This window comes from Ovis canadensis, chromosome 5 (genome assembly GCF_042477335.2).
Source record: "Ovis canadensis isolate MfBH-ARS-UI-01 breed Bighorn chromosome 5, ARS-UI_OviCan_v2, whole genome shotgun sequence".
NCBI lineage: Eukaryota > Metazoa > Chordata > Mammalia > Artiodactyla > Bovidae > Ovis > Ovis canadensis.
Window position 1 is genome coordinate 40,027,064 of NC_091249.1, and position 12,547 is coordinate 40,039,610.

A 12,547-nucleotide genomic window follows, 5' to 3' on the forward strand; every position below is an offset into this window, starting at 1 on the left:
GTATTCTGAAACACAAGCTGTGTCGGTGTTTTAATTTAAAAATTTTTACATTTATAATTTCTCTCCAATCAGGTATTTAAGGAGGTTCTCTGTCTTCCTGTGTATCTCCTAAAGCCACGCCATACTAGCCAATTTGAAATAATAATCTCCAATACACTGGTGGGAGGGGTACCAGCAGCTCTCATCTTAGGTTATAAAAGTCAAGTTAAACTGATTCCAGAAGTTTTCTTTGAAACTAATTCAATTTTCTACATCTTTCTAGCAACAAGGACATTTTTTGCTGTGACGTTTATTAAAAAATTTTGCCTTTAAATGGCCCTCTTTGTTTTATTACTGGTTTAATAAAAGTTACTCATAGTAGCCATAGAAGTTAAAGTGTGCATCTGTACGCAGTATTTCTGGCCATGTGATTGAAGGTGCTGGGAGCCTAGTCCTTTGCTGGGAGCTGCTGGATGCTGGTTACACTGAATCGCCTTGTCACTGGCCCTCCCTGAGTGTGGCAGCCATACTGCGAGTTCCGGCCTCCACAGTGGACCCGAGCAGCTGTGGTTAGCATTTCCACTCTACAGGACAGTTACAATTATAAAGATTTTAAAAAAAATATTACAAAGTAACATAGTGCCTGTCAATGGTAAGAGCTCAGCAAATGTTTATTAGGGTGTGTTCTGTATTTTGCACTTGAAAAAAAATTTTCTTTAATGTGTTTTCCTGAAAGAAATTTAGAAGCATTGGTTTTTGAAAAGTGAAGTTCTTTGAAATGTTTACTGGAATCAAATTTATAAGTAGGAAAGAACCAATTTATAATACCCATTTAAAAAACCGAGGTATACGGTATCTGTTGAGTTCAAATATTTATCATTCTTAGCAAAGTTTATTCCTATATAATTTACGATTTTAGTTGTCAGTTGGATTTTTCCTCTTTGCTTATGTGTAAATTTTTGCAGAGGCAGTTTTCTTCCCTGGGTAGGTTAGGTGTGAAAATAGGAGGACAGATTCAGTAACTCCTCAGCGTTTGCGATTTGTTGGTCTTTTCACTGACAGTTCTATGGTTTTCTATTAAGAGAATTCTGGCCAGAAATCAAGTATTATCCAATAGCCTTCACGGTGTTGCCCTGCAGGTGGCGCTGTTGATCAGAGCAAGCGCCTCAGTTTGGCAGGGGAGTGATTCCTTCGGACTTTTAGGTATCCAGGAAGTCACCATGGAAAAGGTTTTGCGTTAAACTCAATGTGCTAAACTTCAGGCTGGGCTTTTCTGAGCTGCTTTTCATTCCAGCACCATTGATTACCCGCCTTCCCTACCTCCATCTGATAACTGCGCAAATCACCTTTGCTGCAGTTGATTATTGTGCTTAGGTAAAACAAGGCCCGAAGTGTCAGAGGAAAAACTCAATGGCTATAATCACAGAATAGTGTCTTTTACATTTAAAAAAGTATTATTTTTCTTCCCCTGCTCCCCGTAGTAAGCATATGTGTGAGTTTACTCCATTTTTAACAACTCCAGGGGACATTGTGTTTAACGTAAACTGTGATCCAGGCACTTTTTGAAGCACTTAAATATAAACCCATTTAATTCTCCACAGTTCTACAAATTAGGTATTATGATCCTCATTTTACTGATGAGGTACAGAGAAGGGGTAAGCAACATTCACCAAGTCTCACTGCTGATAAATGATGGAACTTAAATTTGCACCCAAGCATTTTGGCCCCAGAGTTAGCGTCTGTTGACAGGAGTTGCAGCCCCTGAAAGTGGAGCTCTAGCAATGCCTGCTTCCCTGCCTGTTTCTCAGTCGCTACTCTTTCTTTCTTCTTTTGTAATGTTCTTTATTTTTTATATAATCATGAACTTAAAGAAAAATGGAAGTAACTGTTCCCCCTCTAAGCTGTGAGAGTGTGTTGTTGACCTGATTCCACATTAACTCCAAGCACTTCAGGGTTTATTTCCCACAAACTACATTTTACTATGTAACCATATACGATTGATACGTTACTGATACTCTGATTCCATTCACCCTTTGATTTGAGCCAGCAGAGTCTTTTATAGCAAAGTGAGTCATGTCATATATACTTAGTTTCCTTTAGTCTCTTCTTGACTGTTATGGCCTGGATACTTTGGGAACTGCAGACCACTTACTTTGCAGGGTGACCTTCAACTTGGTGTTTCCTCATGATTAGGTTCAGGTTGTGCACCTTTAGCAGTTACAATTGCAGAAATGATACCGTGTTCGTCCCATGAGGTGGTGCATGATTGCGTTTTGTCTTATTACTCATATTACCATTGATACCTTGACCAGAGTGGTGTCTACCAGCTTTTTTCATTGTGAACTATTTCTCCTTTGTAAATTAATGTCTTCTGTGGGGAGGGACTTTGAAATTACCTGTGTGTTCAGTTCGCCCTCAAACTTTCTTGTCTCATCTATTTTCCTCTTTTATACAGTGAGTTATAATCCATTTGTTTTATTACTTCTTTGGATGCTCACAATATACCTTGATGTTCCTGATTTGGCCAGCAGAGTTCCCCTTGAGCTGACGTCTGTGTTTTTTGAATGTGTCCTTGTTCTTTAGGCACTTGCTAGCTTTTTGAAACAAGATGTCCCAGATTTTTCTTGTAATTAATCTACCCCAGTTCTGCTATCAGCCATTTCTCCCAGGAGCTCTGATTCCTTTTAGTCAAGAACCATATTTAGGGGAATTCCCTGGTGGTCCAGTGGTTAGGACTCTGTGTTTCTACTGCAGCAGGCATAGGTTTGAACCCTGGTTAAGGAACTAGGATCTTATATGCCAGGAAGCACAGCCGAAAAAAACAGAAAAGAATCTTATTTGGAAGCCAAGATCTGGTGTAGGTATGACTAGTGACATGATATCACTGCTGCTAGGTCCTTACAGAGGATAGAGCTGGGAAATACATGTACAACCGACTGTTGAACGAGTTTGAACGGCACTGGTCCACAGAGACAATACTTTGCAGACAAAGGTCTGTCTAGTCTACATAACCTATGGTTTTTTCAGTAGTCATGTATGGATGCGAGATTTGGACCATAAAGCTGAATGCCGAAGAACTGATGCTTTTGAACTGTGGTGCTGAAGACTTCTGAGAGTCCCTTGGACTGCAAGGAGATCAAACCAGTCAATCCTAAGGGAAATCAACCCTGAATATTCATTGAAAGTACTGAGGCTGAAGCTGAAATCAGTACTTTGGCTACCTGATGTGAAGAACTGACTCATTAGAAAAGACCCTGATGCTGGGAAAGACTGAAGGCAAGGGGAGAAGGGGATAACAGGATGAAATGGTTGGATGGCATCACTGACTTGGTGGACATGAGTTTGGGCAAGCTCCAGGAGTTGGGGAAGTCTGGCGTGCTGCAGTCCACTCAGTCGTAAAAGAGTTGGACACAACTGAGCAACTGAACTGAACTGGTCCACTTACGCTCAGATGTCTTTCAACAGAATTACAGTATTAACACAGTCATATGCTGGTTGAATCTGCAGGATCAGAACCTCATATACAGAAGGCCAACTTTAAATTATAAGTGTATTTTTGACTGCAGAGGGTTAGGGCCCTAATGCGTTGTTCAGGGGTCAACTGTATACACAAGTACCTCTGTGTTTACTTCTGAATCTATCTGCTTATACTGAGAGCTAGGAGTTCACATCAAAACTTCCATATCCAACCCAATATCACAGGTTTCATTTTAGTTATCTTTTGGTATTTGCAACTCTGATAGTAAGAAACTGCCTCTCATTACCCTTGATGTATTTCTCACTGGAATAGCTAATCTCCCATCTTTCTGAGGACACCTCCCTCACCTACTTTTGGTTTTGAGGATGCTGGTCTCATCTCCCACGTGGATTTCCTTCTCAGCCCACTCACGCATCCTATACATAGCTGTCCCCAAATGGGGACAGTCTTCCAGCTGCCTAATGGTGTTAGGACTGAACTGCTCTGGAAGAAATAAAGTAGACAAAGAGTAGATTTTAGCTCCTGTAACATACTACAAAGATTGGAGGCTCAACAAGGTAGCTTCTGTGACCTTTCCTGAAATGTTGAGTCCTGAGTCAGTTAAAATGACGCTGTTCCTCACCCTGCCTGCTTGTCTGGGGGCTGAGATGCCCGGGTCTTCAGCTGGATATATAGGTGGCACGGGTCTGGGAGGTGGAGCATCTGTGTCTTCAGCACAGCTCTGCTTCTAAGAAGCTGAATGTTCTTAGAAGAGTAATCTGACCTTTCGGTGCCCTAGCTCTCTCATCTATAAAATGAATAGGCTGGGCCATGTGGAGACCATGGACCAAAACTGGCTAAGTGCTTGATTTATACTTAGGTGTTAGCCTTCAGAAAAAAATTCAGATTTAAATTTCTTTGGAAGGAGGCTGTGCATGCCAGTTAGCCACAGGTGGGCCACAGCTCAGATGATCTTTCCAAGTTTCACATATTTCCTTCCAGCCGAAAGGTTTTGAGGTTTAGGCTCTGGTGAGTCAAGCCTACCCCTGTCTGACCCTTCTTGGCTAAAGGCAGTATTTACACCAAGAAGAATGAAAACAGCTTATAGACTTCCAGTCAAGGCCATATTCAGGATATGATTTTAGCTTCTCTTTCCGAGACTGCAAAGAATGAAAGCTCAACAAGGTAGTATCTCTTTCCTCCTTAACAGTCCAGACGTGGGTAGTCCAGGGTGAACTGGTGACCTCCTGGTGTCTGGGCCTGATTGTTCTGCTTGATGAAAGATGACTCATCGCTACCACATACTTGGGTAGGGGAGGGCACTCTTCCACTTAAGGGTGTGACCAGGAAGTTGCACATGTCAATTGCAACATGTCACATCACATGGCAGAACTTAGTCACAGCATATACAGCCAAATGGGAGGTTGAGAAACCTTTATTTTTGGCAGCTGCGTACTTGGACACAACTTGGGTGTTCTGTTGAGAGAGGACAAAATGATTATTGGGGGAAAATTAGCAACTTCTACCAGAGTGTGTGTTAAACATACTCCCTTCTGCCCACTCTGGGGAATGCCTCCTGTCACATGTCATTTTACTTCCTTAAGCTCTGATGATCAGCCAATTAAGAATTCATTTAGATCCTGCTACGATTACTTAGGGCTATTCGTCATGACCCTTCATAAAAAACAGAAGTCATCAGCTTCCGAAAGCAGCCAGTCAGGGAAGTTTCAGAGTTGGTTAGAACAGAACGGGAGGTGGAAGAGAGAAGTTTTGACAAATGGGATAGTTGGAGGTAGAGCTGACAAAGACAGGAAATCCTGCAGAGCCAGTGGCCAAGTGGAAAGTGGGTACCTGGAGAAGTCAGTGCTGGTTTAAGAGAAGTGGGAAGACGGAGAGAGGCTGAGAACCAGATGTGAGCTTCCTCTGCATTTTCTGGTGTGGCTCAGTGGATTTCTAATCTTCTGTATCAGGGCTGTCAGAAGGGCAGGATTCCATTCTCAGCTTAAACCACATCTCTTCTGAGGCCCCTGTCTTCCTCTGTAAAATGGGCATAATCTTTCTCCAATACCTCTTTTCCCAGCACTATTGTAAAATACAAGTACGATGCCAGATGTTAGAACTTTCTAGATAAAGTGTAATAGATGCATGGTGATACTGGAAGAAGCAGTGAGCTCCCTGTATTCTTTGTGGAGCTGGTCTGGGCCAGCCCAGGGGCACTGATTTAGTTAAGAGAAGCTCAGAGATGTGGACTGATGGGGTCACCTCTGATTCAAACGTCATTCCTTTGACAAACAGGGCCTGGGAGAGACCACACAGTGTGGAGGTTAACCCCTATGTGGCAGGTCTAGACCTAGGCTGTCAGCATAGACACATATCTGGAACGGAGTGGGGAGGATGGCATGGTCTCGTATATGGTCAGAAAGATGCTCCTTACACGGGGCTACTCCTGTTGTGGTGGGATTGCCAGTGCTTTCTCTGATGAGCTCAGAGTTCCTTTAAGGAAGTCTTAACCTAAGACTCTTGAGAGGAACTCAAGAACCATGGCTGGAACTGGTTTGATATTGGATTGCAGTGAGCCACATGCCGTACCACTGAATCTCTCCTTTTGAGCTGGTGAACTCATATTCAGATTGGCTTTCAGCTGTGAAAAAATCTTCTGAGTGAAAAGAGGAGACATTTTCTCCAGTTTAGGGATTGAGTTTGCAATTAAAATGAGGACATTCAGCTGTGAGCCAGGAAATGCTCTTTGCTCGTAATCTCAAACAGCCTGTGAGAGGGGTCCTCATGAGAGGACTATGAGAGCGTCTTTTCCTGTGTTCTTTTTGGGGGAGGAGACGACACGTGGCCTTGTCTTTTCTGGGGATAACACGAGGGGACAGTGTCTCAGGGATGCATCTTGTTTTATTTTGAATTGCAACTTGGAGAATGGGATGTCAGTTTTATATTACTTCCCTCAGTTATTCATTTAAAAAATGTAACAAACTGTGGTAAGAATAACAAAGACGATTCATTGAAGGTTTTTCTTTCTTTTCTTAATGATCTGCCCTGACTTAAAAGAATTCTGCATAATAATTGCAGTGTTTCCTGGCGTTTTAAATCCAGACTCTAGCTACCCCAAAACAGAGTGATCAAATGATTTTAACCTCTTGAAATTGAAAGAACCTCTGAGGAAAAACTACCAGGAAACTTTCTATAGCTTAGGGCTGTAGACTCTGTAGGAATGACCCAGTGAATTTTTTATTCTTGTAGTTTGCCCTGCACAAGGAGTCAGAAAAAGAGGAGATGAATTCTCACCTCTGCCTGCTTCTGCAGTCTGCCTTAGCTGCCTAGTAAGTGGCCGATCATTCCAGCATCTCCTATGAACACAGGTAAGCTGAGTCTGCGTTCCCCATTGTATTTTTTGACCTCTGCACATTTAACAAGGACTTTCTCATGACCGCACTCCCTCCTTTCCTCCTTGAGGGATTTTATTTTATTCTTGCTCACGAAAGCAGAGAGCTGACTGCTGCTGGTATTCCCCCACCTCCCTCTCAGCCCTCTCAGAGCTTCCGCACCACCGAGGGCCCCCTCCCTCCCAGGTCAAGATGTCACCGTCTACCTGCCGATCTGGCTAAGTGGCTGAAGTCACGACATCCCCCCTAGTCCCGGATTTTTATAAAGAACCTAGTCAGTGTGCTGCCCTCGTTCTCCCCCAGCAGGATTCATCTCCGTGAAGCGCATCCTCTGAAAAAGGGAAAAGCCCAATTGTTCCCTCTGTGTTGCCCAAATGACTTGAAGGGCTTGGATTTTTAGTAGCTTCCAGAAACAAAAGAGGATTTTTTTTAACTGGACGACCGATTTCCTCCAGCGAAGTCTCCCTGGCTGACCTTTGTTTACGGTTAAGCAGCATTATGCTGGCTGCTCTGTGGCTCCAAGTCAATCACTACAGGAAATTCGCTTTAGGGCTGTTATTGAACTTACAAGGCCTACTTCTGGTTTGTTCTTTTTTTTTTTTTTTTTGTCTGTTCCTTAACAACAATAAGGAAGGTTACAGAAAGTTTCATATTATCCTTCTCACCCCAGTGTTAGATCTCCTTCTTGTTGTATCCACAAGGTTCTGATGCACCGGTAATATATTTTAAAAATTAATTAATTTATTTTTGGCTGTACTGTGTCTTCACTGCCCTGAGGGCTCTTCTCTAGTTGTGGAGAGCAGGGGCTGCTTTTTTTGTGGCAGTGCACGGGCTTCTTATTGCAGTGGCTTCTGTTAAGGAGCAGCGGCTCTCGGTTCACAGGCTTCAGCAGCTGAGGCTCGCAAGCTTAGTTGCTCCGGGGCATGTGGGATTTTTCCCAGATCAGGAACCGAATCTGTGTTTCCTGCATGAGCAGAATTCTTTACCACTGAGCCACCAGGGAAGCCCTGCACCAGTAATTTTTTAATGTCTGCTTCCCTCACTAAAGGAAAGCTCTGTGAGGGCAGGACCTTGCCGAGCTTAACCAAGTTTTCTGTCTCTCCTCCCGCATAGTATGGAATCAGTAAATGTTTGTTGAGTAAAGAAATAAATGGATACTCTGTGGAGGGTTTGACTTCTATTTGTATGTGTGGGGAAGGAAAAAAAATTCTTCCTCACTCATGTTCTTTCACTGAGACCTGTGAATTAAACTGAGAAAAAGATTAACAGAAGAAAAGAAATACGCATTTTAATATTATTTTATGTACACAGAGGGGACTTTCCTGGTGGCTCAGAAGGATCTGCCTACAATGCAGGAGACCCGGGTTCAATATCTGGGTTGGAAAGATCCCTTGGAGAAGGAAATGGCAACCCACTCCAGTATTTTTGCCTGCAGAATCCCCATGGACAGAGGAGCCTGGCAGGCGATAGTCCATACAGTCCACGGGATCCCAAAGAATTGGACATGACTGACCAACTAACACGCATGTACACAGAGGCCTTCTTACAAATGAAGTGAAAACCCAAGAAGTAGTTACTGTTGGAGACTTACATTCCATTTTACCAAAGGCCAATGAATGGTGGAGGATTGAAACGATGAAGTTAAGGGGGTTTGGGTTTCTAGGGGTAGTAAGTTTTGGGATGTTAAGTATATGGGGAAACATAATGGAAGAAAGGGTTAACTGTCAATAGTCAGGTTTAGTTTCTGCACACTCATCCGGATGCTGTCTTAAGCTCTGGTGATAAATGTTGTTCTTTCCTTCTGGGTGTGAGAGAGGAGGACATCTTCAGAAGGCAAGTTAAGCTTTTAGGCTGAAGGGAGATGAGCAGAGAGCTTTTTCAGCTTTTTCTCAATTGCCTTCAGCTCAAGAATTCTTATGCCAAAGTGGCATATTTGGGGGCGGCATACTGTGATCCCTTTTAGTGTTTGGTAGAATTTGGATCTGGTAGAGACAGCTCATTTCCTACTCCAGCATTCATCGTCCCCTTCTTGTGGAGGGTGCATGAGTGCCTGGATAAAGACAGATAGCATCTGCTAGTCTTTTACAGCAAGGTGTGGCCATGTATTAAAATAGCTTGGGTTCCTGAGGACTTCTAGGTGCAGATGAATCACCTCTGGACTGTCAACTCCTAGGCTCTTTTGAGACAGAGAGATGACCGTATACCTTGTTTATGCTGTTGCAGTTACAGGATTTTGTGTATGACTTGCAGCCAAACCTAATTGTAACAGGTATCTTGGCTTTTCTTTGCATTTCCGAGGAACGATTTGGATTAGAAATCTGAATCTAGCTGGGATGATCATAGAAAACCATGCCAGTTAGAGATGTTCTGAATCTTAGGACAGCCTCAGCTGAGGGTATTTTCTTTGGTGGTTTAGCTCACCAAGTCATCGAATCATCATTCGATTTAGTCGCCAAGTCATGTCCGACTCTTGAGACTGTATGGACTGTGGCCTGCCAGGCTCCTCTATCCATGGGATTCTCCAGGCAAGAATACTGGAGTGTGTTACCATGTTCTCCTCCAGGGGATCTTCCCGACCCAGGGATCGAACCTGGGTCTCCTGCATTGCAGGCAGATTCTTTACTGACTGAACTATAAGGAAAGCCTATTTTCTTCGTTAATTTATTTCATAAATATGCTCACCAAAATGGAGCATGTCCCCTCTTACCCTTTGGATTAGAAATGTAAATAACAAATCAGTATATTAAGTATTGATCTATTGATTTGTCTTATGAGGCTGAAAGTAGCTATGCATCTCTGACTGGCAGCAAAGCAAAAAGTCTGGTATGCCCACCCTGGTAGTTTTTGCTCTAAAGTATAAGAGAGTGCAACCAATCACTTGCTTGTTTGTTTGTTTTTTTTTAAGATTTTTTTCCCCTATTATGTTTATGTCATTGGAAGCATCTTTTGCTTCCTGGTGTCCTTTATAAGATTTGAATTTCTTTATTGCCTAGTCTAATTTAGCTCACATGAGTAAGAACTTCTTGACAATGACACGTTTCCTTATCTTTTATGCTAGTTCTTTCCTACAAACACCTAGTTGTCTAAGCTGTGTTTCACTTACCTTAACCGTAAAGGAACAAGGAAATTCTGTCTCTTTTCAAGCAATGGTGACTGTGGTGACGTGCAGACAGTGGGGAGGAGGCAGTCTGGGAGCTATGACTCTAGATAACAGTTTGTGAGACATGGCTGTATGAGAAAAGGCTTTCCCTTCAGTTTTCAGTTTATGTTTTTTTCCCTCTAGGAATTCCCATTAAGCTTAGACAGTCATGAAGTTGGGAATTTCATCAATCTGATTGGAGTCGTGGGACACTAAAATAAGCACTTTTAGCTCTGTGTGCCCCATGCCCTGAAAGCAGATTGGGTCATCAGGTTAGCCTGGTGGAAATTTTTGTTCTTAATCTCTCTTTTGTCCATTCAGTCCATAGGCTCCAGAGCCACAGAAGCTGAGAGGATGGAGGAAAAGGTTCTTCTCCAATAGGAAAGAGGTTGGCACATAGGACAGACTTTCTAGAAAGAGGTGGGTAAGACTGGTGTGACCGGCCCGGAGTGAGGCAGGGGGTGTGTGCTGGGAACGTGGTGCACACTTTCATGAGACTAGGAAGAGAGCTAGAATTCTGACCCACGGGGATATTAGTTATAGATGTAGTTTTAAAAGCAAAAATGGAAGAAGTCTGTGTCCCTCATCATTTGTAACTTACTCTTAAATTATCGATACCTACGGTTTGGGTCCAGAGCCTTTTTGCTGCGGTGGGGTCCGTACCTGCCTGTTTCTTGCTCTGTCACTGCCTTTGTAACCTAGGGAATTAGACTAGCTCTTCCTACCAATCAATGTAACAGGAAAACTGCCCCTTACCTGTACATGGAGCTGTGAAGGTTGTTTCCCTGGAACTGAGTAAAAATTCACAAGTGGGCCTTTTCCTGAGGGGAAAACATCCTTTTTTGCTATTGGCCTGTCTCCTGCCTTCTCTGAAGCCCAAATAGAGGATAAAATTGAATTTGTACACAGTGTTAATACTATTAGTTAAATTGTAACACCCTGTATTGTCTATTGTCTACTTTTATTTTCTTCAGAATATCACGTAACATAACTTGATATTTAGCCAGAGGAATACTCTGATTTCTCTGAGAAATTAATATGCCCCTCTGCCTTTCAGGTGGTAGATCAGTGGGGCATTTGGGGAGATACTGTGTTTGCTTTGCATCACTGTCCTCTTTTGGGTCATCACCACTGTTTTCAGTTGAAAATCACCAAAAGGGAGACAGGCAGTATGGCGTGTGCCCATCTGACATGAGTTACTTTCAGAGTTTCAATGCTGAGAATCTCAGTATCCAGTCCTGACTAGTCAAACTTCGTAGTGAAAGAGACAATGTTTTAAGAGGCATGTATGGCAAAAATGATTGGCATATTCTGCATGGTACTTGATGGCAGTCTTACTCAAAACAAAAGCAAACAAAAAGCCAAGGACATTTTTTTTTTTTTTTTTTTGCAGATGGGCAATTTCTCAGGGTTTAACAGGGTGTTAGAAAAGGGAGATTCTTTTCACGTTTGTCTGTGCGTTGGAAAGCTTAGCTTGGTGGATGGTGAGAAAAGGACACCTCCACATTCTCACACACCCAGTCTGAGGGAAAAACCACCCACAATCCCCACCCAGCTGAAATTTCCCACTTGATCCACTTTTTGGTGAAACCCGAGATCTGAGATGTGCCAGCTGCTTCCAGCTGTAGTCTCAGGAGCCCAGTGCATTCTGGGATTGGTGCATTCGTGGGGATGGATGGGGGGTGGCCTCATACATTGCAGATTCATACCAGACTCAGATTTAGAGGATTTGGGACCATTATTCTTGGCAGTTATTTTCCATCATAAGGAAAACAAATCAAATTAATACAAATAGGTTTTTGCTTTTAATGGATTTTCTTTATATAAAAGTTAAAGTTCTTGGTTGTCTGTCACATGCAGAGGGAGTAAGACACTTGAAATGTATTTTATTAAGCAATCTGAGGCCCAGAAAGAAGACAAAAGACCTGCCATTTGTATGATTCTGAGTCCAGGGACACTGTGATTCCCAAATGAGTGCCCTTGGGTGCAAAATTTGAATGGATGGATGGATGGAAGCCAGAGCGTGGATGTTCTCCACTGAATGGCTTCCAGGAGGAGACTTTACTTAGTTTGGGATAACTTTTCACTGGCCCTCGAAATCTTGAACAATTTAATAGGTTTACTCCCAGGTGACTATAAAGAAATGGGAAGTTTGGGTCCCTGGAGCTCCTGGGTGTGAGGCATGAATGAGGAGTGGCTTTGGATGCTTACATCTTTACTTCCAGGGCACTGGGTGCTGGCTGCAATCCTGGCCATAGAGGGAATTAGATGAGGGTCCCAGGCTGCTGTGGAGGCCAGGGGTGCCTGCACTGACCTCCAGAGGTGGAGCCAGACAGCAAATGGCCGGTGGACTTGGTTCAGCCTGAGATGTGATGAAAGGCCCTGGGGGAGCCCTTGTGCAGCTTTTGTTTCCAGGGCTTTCAGTTCTGTATTCCCCTTTCCGTAAAGAAGAATTTTCTAGAAATGTTTACTTGTAGGAAAGAAACTTAGGATACTGAGGCATGTTGCCAAGTCTACTAAGAAAATCTTCACCCAGTGATACAGGACTATTTACCTGGTTTCTCGTTCAGAATTTGGCCT

The 12,547-nt window shown here is 43.0% G+C and overlaps 1 protein-coding gene and 1 long non-coding RNA gene across 3 annotated transcripts in view; one reads left to right on the forward strand and one right to left on the reverse strand.

Annotated features, from left to right (window-relative positions):
* Positions 1-12,547, reverse strand: part of LOC138441134 (large ribosomal subunit protein uL16-like) — a 790,661-nt gene that overhangs the window by 378,950 nt on the left and 399,164 nt on the right. The gene's annotated exons all lie outside the window — the stretch shown is intronic.
* LOC138440299 (uncharacterized) overlaps positions 5,145-12,547 on the forward strand; it is a 49,979-nt gene continuing 42,576 nt past the window's right edge. Inside the window, exons 1-3 of one of the 2 annotated variants that reach the window (XR_011256983.1) lie at positions 5,145-5,348; positions 6,686-6,804; positions 10,289-10,387. This is a non-coding gene — a long non-coding RNA (uncharacterized lncRNA). Of the gene's footprint in view, positions 5,372-6,685; positions 6,805-10,288; positions 10,388-12,547 lie in introns of both variants that reach the window. The other variant, XR_011256985.1, reaches the window with a different exon arrangement.